The following is a 16196-nucleotide window of genomic DNA, read 5'->3' as shown; positions in this document are numbered from 1 at the left end:
TTACATCTCTAACCAGGTCCTGCGTACCGCACAAAATTAAATCCAGAGTCACCTGTCCTCTGGTGGGCTCCGTGACTAGCTGATCTAAGCCACAGTCATTTAGCACGTCAAGAAATCCGGTTTCCTTATCGTGACCAGAACACAAATTGACCCAGTCAATATGAGGATAATTGAAGTCCCCCATGATTACAACCCTGTCCTTCCTTGTCACCTCCCTGATCTGTTTCCTCATTTCAAGGTCCTCATCAGATTTCTGGTCTGGAGGGCGATAGCACACCCCCAGTATTACATCGCTGCTCAAGCCTGGTAATTTAACCCACAGAGATTCTACGGTGGAGTCGGACCCACCTTCAATCTCTACTTTGCTGGATTCTATCCCTTCCTTAACATAAAGGGCCACCCCACCTCCAACACACCCCTGCCTGTCCCTCCTGTAGAGTTTATAGCCCGGGATTGCGGTATCCCACTGATTCTCCGCATTCCACCAGGTTTCCGTTATGCCCACTATGTCAATATTTTCCCTTGTCACCAGACATTCCAGTTCTCCCACCTTTGCTCGTAGACTTCGGGCATTCGCATAAAAGCAATTATACACAGAATGCCCCAGGACGGGCTGCTTATTCGCTCCTTTGTCCCCGCATCCTCTCATTGTGCCAAACTGTCTATCACATCCCATCTCCCTACCTTTCCCAATTTCTTCTCCTACCCTGCCTTTGTCTTGTTGTTCTCTAACCTCCCCATCCTCATCCCATAGGGATGAGGAGTCCCGAACCGGATGCCCCTCGGCTCCTGTCGGCCTTCCCCCAGGGATCAGTTTAAAAGCTGCTCTGCCACCTTTTTAATGTTATGCGCCAGCAGTCTGGTTCCATTCTGGTTCAAATGGAGCCCGTCCCTCTTGTACAGGCCCCGCTTGTCCCAAAACGTTCCCCAGTGCCTAACGAATCTAAACCCCTCCTCCCTACACCACCGTCTCATCCACGCATTGAGACCCCTGATCTCCGCCTGCCTAGCTGGCCCTGCGCGTGGAACAGGTAGCACTTCAGAGAACGCTACCTTTGAGGTCCTGGCTTTCAGCTTCCTGCCTAAAAGCCTAAATTTGGCCTCCAGGACCTCCCAGCTACACTTGCCCACGTCGTTGGTGCCGACATGCACCACAGCCGCTACCTCTCCCCCAGCACTGTCTACCAGCCTGTCTAGACGAGAAGTGATGTCCGCAACCTTCGCACCAGGCAGGCAAGTCACCATGCGGTCCTCACATCCGTCGCAAACCCCCCTCTCTATGTTTCTAATAATCGAATCCCCCACTACAAGAAGCCCCCGACCCCCCTCCCGCCGAGGAGTATCCCGAGTGCACTCGGATACGGGCCCATCTCCTGGAGAAGGGATCCCCCCTAGGGGATTGTTTCCCTCCTCTCCAGGATGACGTCCTCTAGTCCCGAGACTTCCCACCCGGGCAGCCGTGGAGCTGCACGCCTGAGGTTGGGACGAAGCCTGATCGTCCCCAGAAGTCTCCCCACGGTCCTCCTCTGTCTGCCTGTGCTTCTCCAGGTCGGCCACCAAGGCTTCAAGGGAGCGGACGCGTTCCCTGAGAGCCTGGAGCTCCTTGCACCGAGGACACACCCATGACTTATGCCCCAGAGGCATATAATCATACATGTGGCACTCGATGCAGAACACTGGATAGCCCCCACCCTGCTGCTGGCTGTCTGACTGCATAGCTTTTTTTTTGTTGTTGTTGTTGTTGTTTTATTTAGGGGTCCTTTTAAAAACCGTACACTGGATAGCAGCCTTTTCTCTAGGGAAGAGGAAGGGCAGTGTATGGGGCCCTGGCCACCTCGCCCTGCTGCTGAACTCGCCCAGATGCTAAACTCTTGTGCCTTACCTGGCACTTAGTTCTCAGAGGCACTGGGTTCCCAGAGGCCACACGCGTCTGCAGAGAGCCTCACGCGATGGCCTGCCTAGCTTTATACTCCTGGCTGGCTCCTCCCCCCTCCTTCCTTCCTGATTGAAAGGGGGCTGGCCTTCCCAGGTGAGTTTACAAAAGCTCAGGAAGGCAAATGGCTGCTGATGGGCGTGACCTACTCTGCAGGCTCCTGAATGGACTGCTTGGATTAGCCTACTGGGGCTCTTACTGGGTTGGGAATTGGCCCTTCCTAGGTCCTTTCCCTCCTAGTTCTGTTCTCTTAGGCTGGACTGTTTTTGTAACCTCAAGCTAGTTTTTATTTGGGTTTGTTTAATTATTTATTGCTCTCTAGATCCTGTGTCCCAATTTACTGACCTGTTTAGGTTATGTTCCAACTTAGATTAGGTTTAACCTGGGTTAAGTATAGGTTTAATTTAAACAAGTAGAAAACCTGCTTTTCACTTTATCCTCCTCCCTTCCTTCGATTAAGTGCTACCTTAGGTGCAGCTAACTTTCAATTTTGATTTAAATGCCTGACCCTTGGGCACTTACTCACGAGTAGGACGCTGCTCTTACTCACGAGTAGGACTCTGCTCCTGCTCAGAGTAGCCCTATGTACCTCCCTTAGGTGCTAACTTTCAATTTTGATTTAAGGTTGCTTTAAAGGTAAGGTTAAGGTTAGAAGACAGGGAGTTAGAAAGACAAAGCGTTAGAATGAGTACACTTACTTCCTCCTCCTGCTCCTGCTCCTCCTCCTCTCCTTCTCCAAAACTCAGAGGTCTCCTTGCCTTCTCCTCGCCCAGATGCTAAACTCTTGTGCCTTACCTGGCACTTAGTTCCCAGAGGCACTTGGTTCCCAGAGGCCACACGCGTTTGTATTTTGTAACAAAATACAAACAGCCCAGTCCTATCGTACGCTGGAACAAGCAGGTCAGGAGGCCTGCGCTATATTCAGTGCAAGATTGGGAGCAGTAGTGGCTCCACCGGAGGAAAGGGGAAACTCTTCCCCTTACCCCCAGGTAAGCCACCACTGTGCCCAGGGGAGCCAACTGTGCCCAGGGGAGAAGACCTGAGTTTAAATTACCACTGAGCCATCAAACTCATCAAATGACTTTTGATCAGTCACTATCTCTCAGTTTAATCTTTGTGTTGAAGATGAAAGAACCACAGGGTTAGAAAACAATATGTACTACCTTGAACGCTTCCGTAAAGGTGCAGCATAAACATAAACCCACAGTCCCAGTGGGTCTCCTACTTGTGCCACCTCAGGAGGTGGCATAAGTCCAAGGAGCATGGAGTGACTGCAAGCTGCTCCACACTGCTCGGAGAATGGGGTTGGGATCTGGCATAACAGCCTGGTCCCAGCCCTGCCTTCCTCACCCCGCCCACCTGCCCCCAGGACCACCCTCCACCCACCCTCCCCCTGCCCCCGAATGCATCATTTGGGGCATTAAAAATGTTCCTGCTTGATTATGCCACTTCCAGGCTAATGACTTCACTTCCTGGCTAATGACATCACTTCTGGTGGGTCCCGACAGATTGTCATTCTAAAAAGTGGATGCCAGTACAAAAAATTTTTGAGAACCACTGTTGTATGGGGATCTGGGATGGCTCAAGGTGATCCGGTATCAGGACCTCTTGATACCAGAGGCAGCATGCCAAATGCCCTCTCCCTGTCTGACATTGTGCCAACCCCTGCTCCACCCATTCACCAGTCTTCCATCTCAACACTCTCCTCCCTTCCACGTTTCCTTTTCTTCTCTGCCCCTCTCTTCCTTTTCCAATTCAGGGAGTGGAAGGAAAAGGAGGAGCAGATAGGTGGGGGAACATCGATGTGGACAGAGATGTGTCCCTCCCCCACCTGTCTGCCACCTAAGGCAACCAGCTCAGTTGGCCTAATGGGCCAACTCTGCTCTCACCCAAAACACCACGTGTCTCCCCCAAAACCACATGGAAACAGCAACCCAGACTTTTCTACAAAACATGGAAATGTAGGACATGTTTTGATGAAGAGGTCCACCCAAGACAAGAACAAGGTGGGGAGGGAGGGGCTGGAGATTGGGGCCTTCCACATAGTTGTTGTTTTTTTTTTCAGCAGTAGTAATATTGATCCAGTTTTTAGGACATTGGGGAAGGGGCAGACCAAGAGGAGGGAGAAAGGGAGAAGCTGCTGAGTGCTGGGACAGCCCAATTATCAACTGGGCTTAGCTCCAGCCTGCTCAATCCCAGCGCTGGATACAGTGTGGGCTGTGTGACCCCCACCGCTCCAGCATTGGTTAGGATTGGACTGCGCCACTCCTTCAGAAATGTGTGGTCTTCCACCAGTTGCATGAAGGAGCTAACAAAGAACTTCCCCAGGCACCGGAGTCTATTTTTGAAGCTCATAGCTTTACGTATGGTGCCAGAGTTGAAGTAGAATCAAATGAGTCAAGTGTAGGGAGGCGTATTTCTTATTAAATAGAGTGACTAGATATGCAGCTCATAGAAAGGTGAGCTCATTCATCAAACCTTGTGTGGATGCCACAGATGCTGTGCTTTGTTACCTCGGGGACCCCAGGTAATAGCAAGCCATTTCTGCTGGGTAATGCTGATGAATCATAATGTTTTTTGGTGGTTCTTCTTCTCCTGAAGATTAAAAATAAAAGCACCTTACAGTCCAATCCTATGCTCCCATAGCACCCAGAACTACGGCAGTGCCAAAATGGTGACAGCTGTATCCTATGGGGCCAGTGAATCAGTGCCAGGTCCACTCAGGGTAAGGGAACATTTGTAACACCGAGGTGGCCCCAGTGGGTCTCCTCGGATTTGTGCCTGCTATTGAGCTGGTGCAGAATTGAAGAGACCCGTGTTGGGTTTCCTGGCTTGGGAGGGGGGTTCAGATATGGTGGCAGGGACTGCTGCTATCTCCGCCCCTCTCCTGGGCCCATTTCTCTCCACCCACTTCTACCCCCTTCCCACCCTCCTCCCTGCCCCAAGAAGCCCTGCCATCAGCTATCCTTACTACTGGGTGCTCTTGGCTGCCATCATCAGGTGCTGAGGCCCGGCGCTGGTGGTGTGTCAGTATCGCTGGTTCAACAGTGCCAGCGCCACAGCCCATTGGATTGGGCGCTTAGTTTGCTCTCTATGAAGAAAAAGAATCCAGAACTAGCAATCTGGATTTTTCATTAGGTTGGCAAATGGTTGGCAACCTTCAGTCTCGAAAGACTATGGTACAAGCCTACAGCACCTGGTATTCCCAGGCAGTCTCCCATCCAACTACTAACCAGGCCTGACCTTGCTTAGCTTCCAAGATGTGACCATTTACTTTGGGTGCTTCCCTGCTTTGTCAGCCAGAGACCTTGTCCACAATGTCTGAAGCCTGATAGTGCCATTTCTGCTAAGCTATTCACAAATTAATATCTAAACACAGACATCAGAATGACTGAAGACCATATTTGTCAATATGGGCCACTGTGAGATATAGGAAGCTGGACTAGATGGGCCTATGGCCTGATCCAGCGTGGCTGTTCTTATGCTCTTGACTGGGGACCGGAATGACTGGCAGTGGGTCTGCCAGTCTAAAATGACCACCTCCATCGGCCTGTTAGATGGAAAACCCTGCCTTCTTGGACATTTTACTTTACTTGCTCAATTATTTTTATTCTATTTGCATACACACTTTGAATTTGCACCTTTTGGAAATGTAAATCTGCTGCTTTTGAGTGCCTGTGGGTTAAAAAAAAAATACAGATTTTGTTAAATCAGGACTGTGAAAACACAAAGGTGAGCAAATATCGTACTTCTGTTGTTTTTGTGTTTGCCTCTGAGTGTTTTTGGGAAGGCTTAGGAAGCTCTCGTTTTCTGACTTTGGTGGGTTCTGATTATACCCAGCTGTGAGGCTCAAAGAGGCTTTCTAGAAATAAGAAAGGAGAGAAAAAAAACACAACAACAACAGCAAAAAATACCCAAGCCCGTCATGCGGATAAAATGTCAAAGGTATCTTCTCTTGCAAAGCGATCGGTGTGCTGGCCTTGAACACATAGGCTCAGTTGGCGAGAGAGTAAATGATTTTTTACAGATAATGTACTTTTATGATCGAACAAAAGAAGAAGGATAGTGTCTGAAGACCCAAAAAAAAAAAAAAATGTTCTTTTTGTCTTTCTTTTGTGCCCTTGAAGGTTTCTGTGGAATCCATCAGAGGATAAAGAATTGGGTGTCAAACACAGGAGGGGAAAAGAAGAGTGGGAAGACTGAAAATATGAAGGGAACCAGCCAGTCTTCCAGAAAATCCCTTATACAACGGCATGTCTGGGAGGTGGATTTCAAGGTGGGCTTTTGTGTGGAAGGCCAATGCTCCACCATCCCTTCTTGTCATGTGCGGTTCTATAGGATAAAAGCCGCTCACGTTGCTTGTGCGCTCGGCCGGTTTTGGCTTTCTCCCAGATTCTCCCATGAGAGATGAAAGGCATGTGTTATTTTTGTTCTACAAGCGGCCCCAAAAAAGCAAGGAAAATTACAATGAGCAAAAAGAAAGTGTATTCTAGTTTTTCAATGATTTGGGGAAACACGTGTATCCATTGGCGAGGACGGGCCGTGTTTGATTTGACTGACAGTCCAATCATACCCGCTGACCTGCATGCATTCTGCTGGCAGATGTGCCAGGGTACAGATGCAAGTGCCTACATCCTGGTGTGCTGTAGCCCAGGGGTGCCCAAACCCCGGCCCGGGGGCCACTTGCGGCCCTCGGGGGCTCCCAATCAGGCCCTCAGGAAGCCCCCAGTCTCCAATGAACCTCTGGCCCTCTAGAGACTTGCTGGAGCCCGTGCTGGCCCGATGCAACTGCTCTCAGCATGAGGACAACTATTTAACCTCTCACCTGAGCTGTTTGATGAGGGCTCCCTCCACTGCTTGCTGTTTCACATCTGTGATGCAGCAGTGGCAGTGAAGGAAAGGCCGGTCTTGCTTTGTGCAAGGCCTTTTATAGGCCTTGAGCTACTGCAAGACCTTTATTCATTCATACAAGTCCCATCTCTAATAAATTCATATATGTAAATTTATTCAAATTTTAAATGCAAATTAATTCTTTTTTTCCCTGGCCCCTGACACAGTGTCAGAGAGATGATGTGGCCCTCCTGACAAAATGTTTGGACACCCCTGCTCTAGCCAATGCTGCCATTGAGCGCAATGAGGCCGCCGTCACAGTTGACGGAGTCCATTCATGCTTGCTGGTTGCGAAGACGCTGCCTGCTAGTGCCAGGTGTGTAGGCAGTGCGGGTGAGCAGAGGGCAGAATGTGGGTGATGCCAGGTGGGGAAGGAAAGCCCGTGACTTTTTTTGTGAACTGTTTACAGGAGTTCGGAGGAGCAGAGAGGCGACAGGCTTTCCAGACCGTCTGGAGACCCATAGCCAGCGGCATCACCAGGGGAGTGCAAAGGTGCAGACAACGTCAGATTGCTCGCACGGCGGGGGAGGGGTGACACCACTACTGGCCAAAAAAATTTTAAATCTTGGTATTTTTGAATAATACCATCATGTTATATATCATTCAATGCACAATTTCATGCGTAATGCAATGAAACAAACCACATTGAAATATCTCTGTTCTATCAAAAGTCACAGTCAAAAATCCAGCATGGTACATCACCACAACCACCATCTCACACGTGATCTCACCCATTGCACTGTATAGCACAAGTAACAGCCAGTAATGTATATCGGCCTGTTTGTTAATGTCCAAAGCAGCTATCACCCATTCCTTGTAACAGCCAGATGGGATAGAAATAGCTTGGATGTTCCTCAAGTCTCCTTTACACAACCAATGTGTCAGTCCTAGACCCACCTCCTGGGTTAATGACCTTAGCTCCTTTTCTCAGGGACAGGGGGAAAAGGCTGGATGGGGTGGGGAGTGCTCAGTTTCTTCATGCAAATGACAAACGACCAACAGGGGCCACGAGAAGATCCCCCACTTTATAATGAAACCCCCCACATTCTAAATCCATTAGTTTAAAAGTTTACTGATTTAAATCCATCAGTTTAAAAGAATAAACTGAAGGCAGTTTAAAAGAATACAAGAGAAGCACATTTTCACCTGTAAGTTCCAAGCTGAAGAAATGTCATTCTCCTAACTAACATGATGCTCTTTCCGCCTTCTTTCCCTTCTCTTTTATACTCCAACTAATCAGCTGACCCCATTCCTCTCTTCAGCAATCACAACCTTGCATCAGCTGGGTCAGAATAACTACAGTTTCAACAAACCCTGTCAAAATCTTTAAGGAGCATAAGGACATAAGAACATAAGAACAGCCCCACTGGATCAGGCCATAGGCCCATCTAGTCCAGCTTCCTGTATCTCACAGCGGCCCACCAAATGCCCAGGGAGCACACCAGGTAACAAGAGACCTGCAAGGCTTCCTAGGAATTGTAGTTAAGAACATAAGAACAGCCCCACTGGAGCAGGCCATAGGCCCACCTAGTCCAGCTTCCTGTATCTCACAGCGGCCCACCACATGCCCCAGGGAGCACACCAGGTAACAAGAGACCACAAGAGAACACCAGATAACAAGAGCCAGCACATTACACCCAATGATGGCATCAGAAGGACACTCCAAGGCCTGGGTGTCCAAGGGACATTTTCTTGGAAGGAAACCTGACTGCATGCACTGAGACTTACTTCTAAGGAAACGTGTCTAGGACTGCACAATCAGGCCATCAGATAAGCATGGGTGACTCACCACCGCTTCCTCCTTCAGTTTTTCTGCAAATATTAATGAAACTCATTTGACCTCCCCAAATGCCCCAGATTCTCCACCCAAGCAATAACCGTGCAATGTGCTTCATGTTTCACTGTAGGTAAAATTTCAGTGGCAGGGTCATCATCCAAAGATACTACTTTGCTTGAAAACTTGAAGGGTGAAGGCAATAGGGACAAAACTAGCTGAAGAGTGTTTTTGAAAAAAAAAAAAAAGTCCATCAGGTATGTGATGCATCTGGTAGTGTTTTTAAAATGAATGTGGTCACCATGGAATTCAAGCAGTGGCCTTCTTGCCCAGCTCCATTCCCTACATGAGGCAAGGAACACAGAGCCCTCATTGATTGGCTGATTGGGGAGAGGCATCTCTCCCTCTGTTGTCTCTCCTATCTGTGTGCTGAGCACTGGTGGGTGCGGGGATGTGGGCCACTCACTTGGGTTGTGCCACTGGTGGGTGCGGGGATGTGGGTGATGCATACAAGGGGGGGTGACACCATTACTGGTCAAAATTTTTAAAATCTTGGTGTTTTCAAATAATACCACCATGTTATATATCAATCGATGTGTGATTTCGTACAGAATGCAATGAAACAAACCATGTCACCATATCTCTATTCTATCAAAAGTTATAGCCAAAAAAATTCAGCGGTGCAAAGCAATGTTACATTGCCACGCCCAGAGTGTTGCCCCGCCCATTGCACTGGAGGAGGTCCATTAAAGGGGCGATGCGTTGGCCTTCTGCACCTGGTGATGCAGACCCTAGTGATTCCACTGATGCTGAGCTCACCATTTGGAGCTCAGGTGACATTGTGTCCATCCTACTCCATCCATCCTACTTGCTCTAGGGATATTATATCATTAGAGTTTCAGCTCATATGGATTTGGATGTGGTACAAATTGCCAAGGGAGATGGTGGATTCTCTCTCACTGAATATCTTCAAGCAAAGGCTTGAGAAGGACCTGCTGGAGATGCTCTAGAAGGATTTCCTGCTACAGACAGGAGGTTGTAGTAGATAAACTTGTGGGTCCCTTCAAAGGCTTTTCTTTGAAGGCAAATGAACAGGGGGGTACGAAGGAACCAGCACCTCCTCTGAAACTAGGGCGGAGCCTGAGGGGCAGTCACGCAACCCCCCCTTTGGTGTAGCACCTGGGGCACGTGCCCCATAGGGTCCACCCTAGTTACACTTCTGATCTTGGGGTCCAAAATAGGAGAGGACCTATGGTCATAAGAACATAAGAACATAAGAACAGCCCCACTGGATCAGGCCATAGGCCCATCTAGTCCAGCTTCCTGTATCTCACAGCGGCCCACCAAATGCCCCAGGGAGCACACCAGATCACAAGAGACCTCATCCTGGTGCCCTCCCTTGCATCTGGCATTCTGACATAACCCATTTCTAAAATCAGGAGGTTGCGCATACACATCATGGCTTGTACCCCGTAATGGATTTTTCCTCCAGAAACCTGTCCAATCCCCTTTTAAAGGTGTCCAGGCTAGACGCCATCACCACATCCTGTGGCAAGGAGTTCCACAGACCAACCACACGCTGAGTAAAGAAATATTTTCTTTTGTCTGTCCTAACTCTCCCAACACTCAATTTTAGTGGATGTCCCCTGGTTCTGGTGTTATGTGAGAGTGTAAAGAGCATCTCCCTATCCACTCTGTCCATCCCCTGCATAATTTTGTATGTCTCAATCATGTCCCCCCTCAGGCATCTCTTTTCTAGGCTGAAGAGGCCCAAACGCCGTAGCCTTTCCTCGTAAGGAAGGTGCCCCAGCCCCGTAATCATCTTAGTCGCTCTCTTTTGCACCTTTGCAGGTCAGGCAACCTGGAGGTGACCCTATGCACAAGATTGTCGAATGCATACACAGCATTTAATATGGCAGGTGTGGTGGATCCTGGGCTAAGCGTTGATGCCCCGGTGGAGACATGAGAACCCCTGATATCTGAAGACTCTTTGGTATGTCTTAATTTCTTTTCTCTCCATTGTCTTTCCACATTCGTGGTCAAATGATAATCAGGGAGCTCCAGTAATGGAACTTTTGAATGGTCATATGTGGAGAACATGTTGTTTAAACATCAAATGGTTGTTGTTGTTTTTTTTTGTATTTGTCACTCAGATTATTGAGGACATTGTGGCATGAAATATATGGGAACAGATCCTCCAGCAGCTTTGTTTACATGCTCTCGGAAAACGTGCTCGTTTTCGTAGGGGCTGTTCTGGCACAGTACTTTTGAGATCCGAGACTGGTGTGCTCCATCTTAACGCGCATTCCTCGCTTTAATCAAACCTCTGTAAACAGCAAGCCCTTGAAAATAATCATCAGCATCAAGAGATGCATTGCGGGCTCATGGAAGGCGAATTGAGATGCTTTCCTTTCTCCAATGCTAATCTTTTCCCCTAATTAGTCTCTATTAATACGATGCTGCAGACGGCACTGATCTTACGTCATTAAAAAAAAAGCTTGTCAATACTAAAAAATCAAATTGCAAATGAATGAGGTTCTGTTTGCAATCCAATCATTTAAGCCTGCAATCTCTCTCTCTCTCTCTCTCTCTCTCTCCCACAACATTGATGAAAAACTTTGTGTCCTGGATGCAGTATGAAGTTCTGTTATGACTAGTGAATGACATCAGTATCATCACAAGAAAAAACACCTATTTCCATTCAGAGAAAACAGATTCTTATCTATCAAGGACTTAAAATAACCCTGTCATTCTTGGGTCATACCGCAAAATGTTGCCAATGAATAGATACAGGTTCAACCTTGCTGCACATGGATTTTTTATACATGGATTTGACTTAACACGAATGGCCACTACACTGACAGCCAAGGTGGTGTTGCGGTTTAGGAGGTGGACTCAGACCTGAAAGATCCAGGTTCAAATCCTCCCTCAGCAATGAAGCTTCCTGGGTGACCTTGGGCCACCTCACAGGGTTATTGTGAGGACAAAAGGATGGGAGCAGCTGTGTACAGCTGAGCTGAGCTCTTTGGAGGAAGGAAGGTATAAAAATGTGAAAAATAAATGCCAAAGAATGTGCTGATCCCTGGAGAAAGGGGAAAAAAGGCATCCCTTTAAAACCACAGTTTAAAAAAAACTGCTTTTCTTAATGTTGTAGAGGGACAGTCATGCAATCGATCATTCCATTCTTCAGTTGAGCCAGGCAAAGGAAGGAGTTCCTTTGCATTTCTAATTGCTGCCTGCCTCTTTATAACAGTAAGAAAAGCTGTTTTTAAACCACAGTTATAAAGGGATGCACTTTTTAATTTTTTTAAACTGCTTTTATTTGACACATTTTATGGTATCAGCAGGGAGTCCCTGCGGATGTCGAGACAAGACTTTATTCCATTAGGAGCAATGGAGGGGTAAGAAACCTGACAGTGGGTCTTTAAATCTATTTTTCCACTGTTTTTTGTTTGTTTTTTTTAAACCACAGATTTTTTTTCTTATCCTCTAGGGCAGTGTTTCTCAAACTGTGCGTTGGGACCCACTAAGTGGGTCGTGAACCAATTTCAGGTGGGTCCCCATTCATTTCCATATTTTATTTCTAATATATTAGACTTGATGCTACCATGGTATGTGACTGCATTTCGGGAACTATTACAGACCTGTACTTTGAACAGGCTATTCTGTATATGCTTTTAACAATGATAGTCAATGGGACTTACTCCTGGGTAAGTGTGGGTAGGGATTGCAGCCTAGGATTGTGAAAAATTTCCTGCTTGATGATGTCACCTCCGGCCATGACATCACTTCCGGTGGGTCCCGACAGATTCTCATTCTAAAAAGTGGGTCCCGGTGCTAAATGTGTGAGAACCTCTGCAGGATAACAAGGGACAACCTGTACATGAAGAAATTAAACTTAAATAAATCATTTATCTGAAAATAGGCAAGCAGATCAATTGTTTTCAAATGCCCTCTTCCCAAGTGGATGCACTGCCAGTTTCCAGTTAACCTCAACCTCTGGGATAGCCAAAGATGTGGTTTATCACACGCTTCTGTTTATCTTCCTTGGTAGATTGTCTTGTCCTATATAAGACCCGAGTAATAACGGGGTCACTCCCATGTTTCATAATGGAATTATCTGCTTGAAAAGGAACGGATACATTCAACAGATGACTGAAGTGAGTCTACTGGTCAAAGCCAATGCTTGTTGTCTCACAATTAAATTCCACTGATCTTGAGGAATTCACCTGTAAATTTGCAGTGTTGTAGCGAACAATTAGGTCCTGATTTGCCTAATTAAATGTGGCTTGTAGCACAATCCCACACTGGTTTACTCAGAAGTCAGTCCCATTTGCTCAATAGAGCTTACTCCAAGGTAGGCATGTTTAGGATTGCAACCCAATAGCCCAATCCTAACTCCTATGCCCCATCTCCCAGCAGCCAAGCCAAAGCATTCTATCCCCCACCAGCCGGGACTGACAAAAAGTGTGTTCCACAAGTGGAACACCCCTACTGGGCTGTTAACGATGTTATCAGAAGCATCACAGTGTCCGATTGGTGGGGAATGTGAATTATTTTCCAGTTCTATGAAAAAAATGGCTAATTTTAACTCAGGTTATTCTGAAACGAGGTAAGGGAAGTTTGCATTTTACCACTAATTTAACTCTTGTCTTAGTGCAGGAGTCTCCAAACTGAAGTCCAGGGGCCACATCCAGCCCGCCACAAGATTTTACCTGGCCCTCAGCAACATAAAACACTTTTTTCCCCAAACATCTGGTTGGACAATTAACATGTGTAGTTCTCTCCATATGGCCAGAGTGGTGTCAGCCTCGATAACCCTCATTTTTATTCACTCTATATCTTTTTTTCAGTTTATGCATGAAATTGCTTCTTTGCAACTGTCACATCCTCCTTTTTTCTGAGTCATACCTTTCTTTGATTACACAAGTGGATCCTAGTAAAACTTACTCACTCATTTAAATTTGGTTCATTCAGTTTTTCACTGGTCATTTTTTTTTTTTTTGACCAGCGAAAATGTGCAAAATATACGATGCGGCCCTTGCATCGAAACATCTGGAGACCCCGCTGCTATTTTGAATAGCATGGTGTTACGGTGACATCACGGAAAGCCAATAAGATGAACTCACGTGTGTTGGTCTGTGGAACACCTTGCCACAGGATGTGGTGATGGCATCTGACCCAGATGCCTTTTAAAAGGGCATTGGGCGGATTTCTGGAGGAAAAGCCCATCACAGGTTACAAGCCACGACGGGTATGTGCAACCTCTTGATTTTAGGCTACTTCTGAATGCCAGATGCAAGGGAAGGCACCAGGATTCTGTCTGGTTTGCTCCCTGAGGCTTCTGGTGGGCCTCTGAGATACAGGAAGCTGGACAAGGTGGGCTTTTGGCCTGATCCAGATTCTTATGTTCTTATGTTTTATTTGGAATTTACTCTGTCCAGTTTGTGGTTCAGGGAGGATGGTGAGAATTATTTCGCTTGAAAAAGAAAGCTTCCCCCGCTTTCACTGCAGCAGCTTATCAGAATACATGAAAAGATAACGGTTGCTCTGCATTCTCAAAACTTTCCCCTGATCTCTCTGGCTACTGATGCCAGTTTAGCTTGCTTCAGGTGGTCACGCTCCGGCTCCTGACAGTTCCTTTGTCTCCTCCTTCCATTTCTGTGGGTAAATGAACTCACCTTTGATCCCAGTAGAAATGTTTGCTTCGCTTTCTTAAAAGTACTCGAGATGCTTCATAGCCTGTCAAAGGCATGTCAGCAAATTGTACAGTAGACTGTTTTTTCTCCTGCAAGTCATAATAATATATTTCTTGTTTTTAAAAAAAAACACACAAAAAACGTTGAAGAGGTAAAATGTTTCTTGGATACTATAGCCCAGCTAGGCAGTGCTATGAACTGGAGATCAAAATCACACTGGCAGGGTGGTATCACTAGGGGTGTGTGGGCCACACTGGGTGACACACATAGGTGGGTGACACCACCATTGGCCAAAATTTTTAAAATCTTGGTACCTTGGTTTTGATACATGCCTGATCTCGGAAGCTAAAGCAGGGTCAGGCCTGGTTAGTACTTGGATGGGAGACCGCCTTGGAATACCGGGTGCTGTAGGCTTATCTTATACCATAGTCTTTTGAGACTGAAGGTTGCCAACCATCTCCCTATACTGAACACTATCTCCCGATCTTGTCTGATCTCCCGATCTTGTCTGATCTCGGAAGCTAAGCAGGGTCAGGCCTGATTAGTACTTGGATGGGAAACTGCCTGGGAATACCGGGTGCTGTAGGCTTATACCATAGTCTTTCGAAACTGAAGGTTGCCAACCATCTCCCTATACTGAACACTATCTCTCGATCTTGTCTGATCTCGGAAGCTAAGCAGGGTCAGGCCTGGTTAGTACTTGGATGGGAGACCGCCTGGGAATACCGGGTGCTGTAGGCTTATACCATAGTCTTTCGAGACTGAAGGTTGCCAACCATCTCCCTATACTGAACACTATCTCCCGATCTTGTCTGATCTCGGAAGCTAAGCAGGGTCAGGCCTGGTTAGTACTTGGATGGGAGACCGCCTTGGAATACTGGGTGCTGTAGGCTTATACCATAGTCTTTTGAGACTGAAGGTTGCCGGCCAACCAAATCTTGATATAAATACCTTGATATAAATCATGCTATATATCATTCAATGCGTGCTTTCATGCAGAACGCTGTGAAATAAACCGCGTTGAAATATCTCTAGTCCATCAAAAGTTATAGCCAAAAAACCAACAGTGGTGGGTCAATGGTACATCACAACGCCCACCGCCTGGGGCATTGCCCTGCCCACGGCATTGGAGGAGGCCTGTTTAGAACTGAGGTGCTGACCTCCTGTCCCTGGTGACATAAACCCTAGTGACACCACTGCACACTGGATATATCCTTAGGGGATGTTGGGGGGGGGGTGTTTAACTGCCGGGCAGCATTGGGATTGAGCAGACTGGAGGTATTTTTGGGGGAAGAGAACAAATGTTCCCGTGAGCCCCAGTCTGCCCAATGGGGCTGCTTGGGTCTGTGCCAGCAAAATCACTGGCCAACAGGCTCTGTGTTGGGGGAAATGGCTTGGGAGAGGGGAATAGGTCATGCTAGAGGCTTCCTCTGCTTATCTTTTCTCCTTCCTGGGCCTGATCTGCCCCCTATATTGTCGACCCTAGCATTTCCTAAACTGTGGACCCACCGATGTGCGATGGGTCGCAAACCTATGTGATGGGCTGGGTCACAATGCTCCCTATAGCACAGCAACGCCTTCTTGAAAGTCCCTGGAGCTGCTTCTGAGTCGCGCTGAGCCAACAAGCCATTGACCTTGGAGCATCCCAGAATGCCCAAGCAACTTCCAGTTTGTGGACACAACTTCCAGTATGTCCAGTAGTTGCTTTCAAAGGCCATTCTGGGGCCCGTGGAGACTGGTGGAGTGGGTCATGGGCCCAGCACAACCTTGAAGCAGCCACAGGAATCAGCCTCCAGGGGACTCCCAAGAAGGCATTGTGATGCTACAGGAGCATTACATCATGAGACACCATAGAAGCCGAGGTGGGCCATGGCACTAAAAAGTTTGGGAACCGCTGGTC

At 47.4% G+C, this 16196-nt stretch overlaps 1 pseudogene; it reads left to right on the top strand.

Moving 5' to 3' along the window:
• The first annotated feature begins 14914 nt into the window (after positions 1 to 14914).
• Positions 14915 to 15037, top strand: LOC136662953 (5S ribosomal RNA; annotated as a pseudogene).
• Positions 15038 to 16196: the final 1159 nt, after the last annotated feature.

The sequence above is a fragment of the Tiliqua scincoides genome, chromosome 11 (assembly GCF_035046505.1).
Source record: "Tiliqua scincoides isolate rTilSci1 chromosome 11, rTilSci1.hap2, whole genome shotgun sequence".
In the NCBI taxonomy this organism is placed as follows: Eukaryota; Metazoa; Chordata; class Lepidosauria; order Squamata; family Scincidae; genus Tiliqua; species Tiliqua scincoides.
Note: the sequence above shows the minus strand (reverse complement) of the source record. Positions and strands in the feature narration are given on the sequence as shown.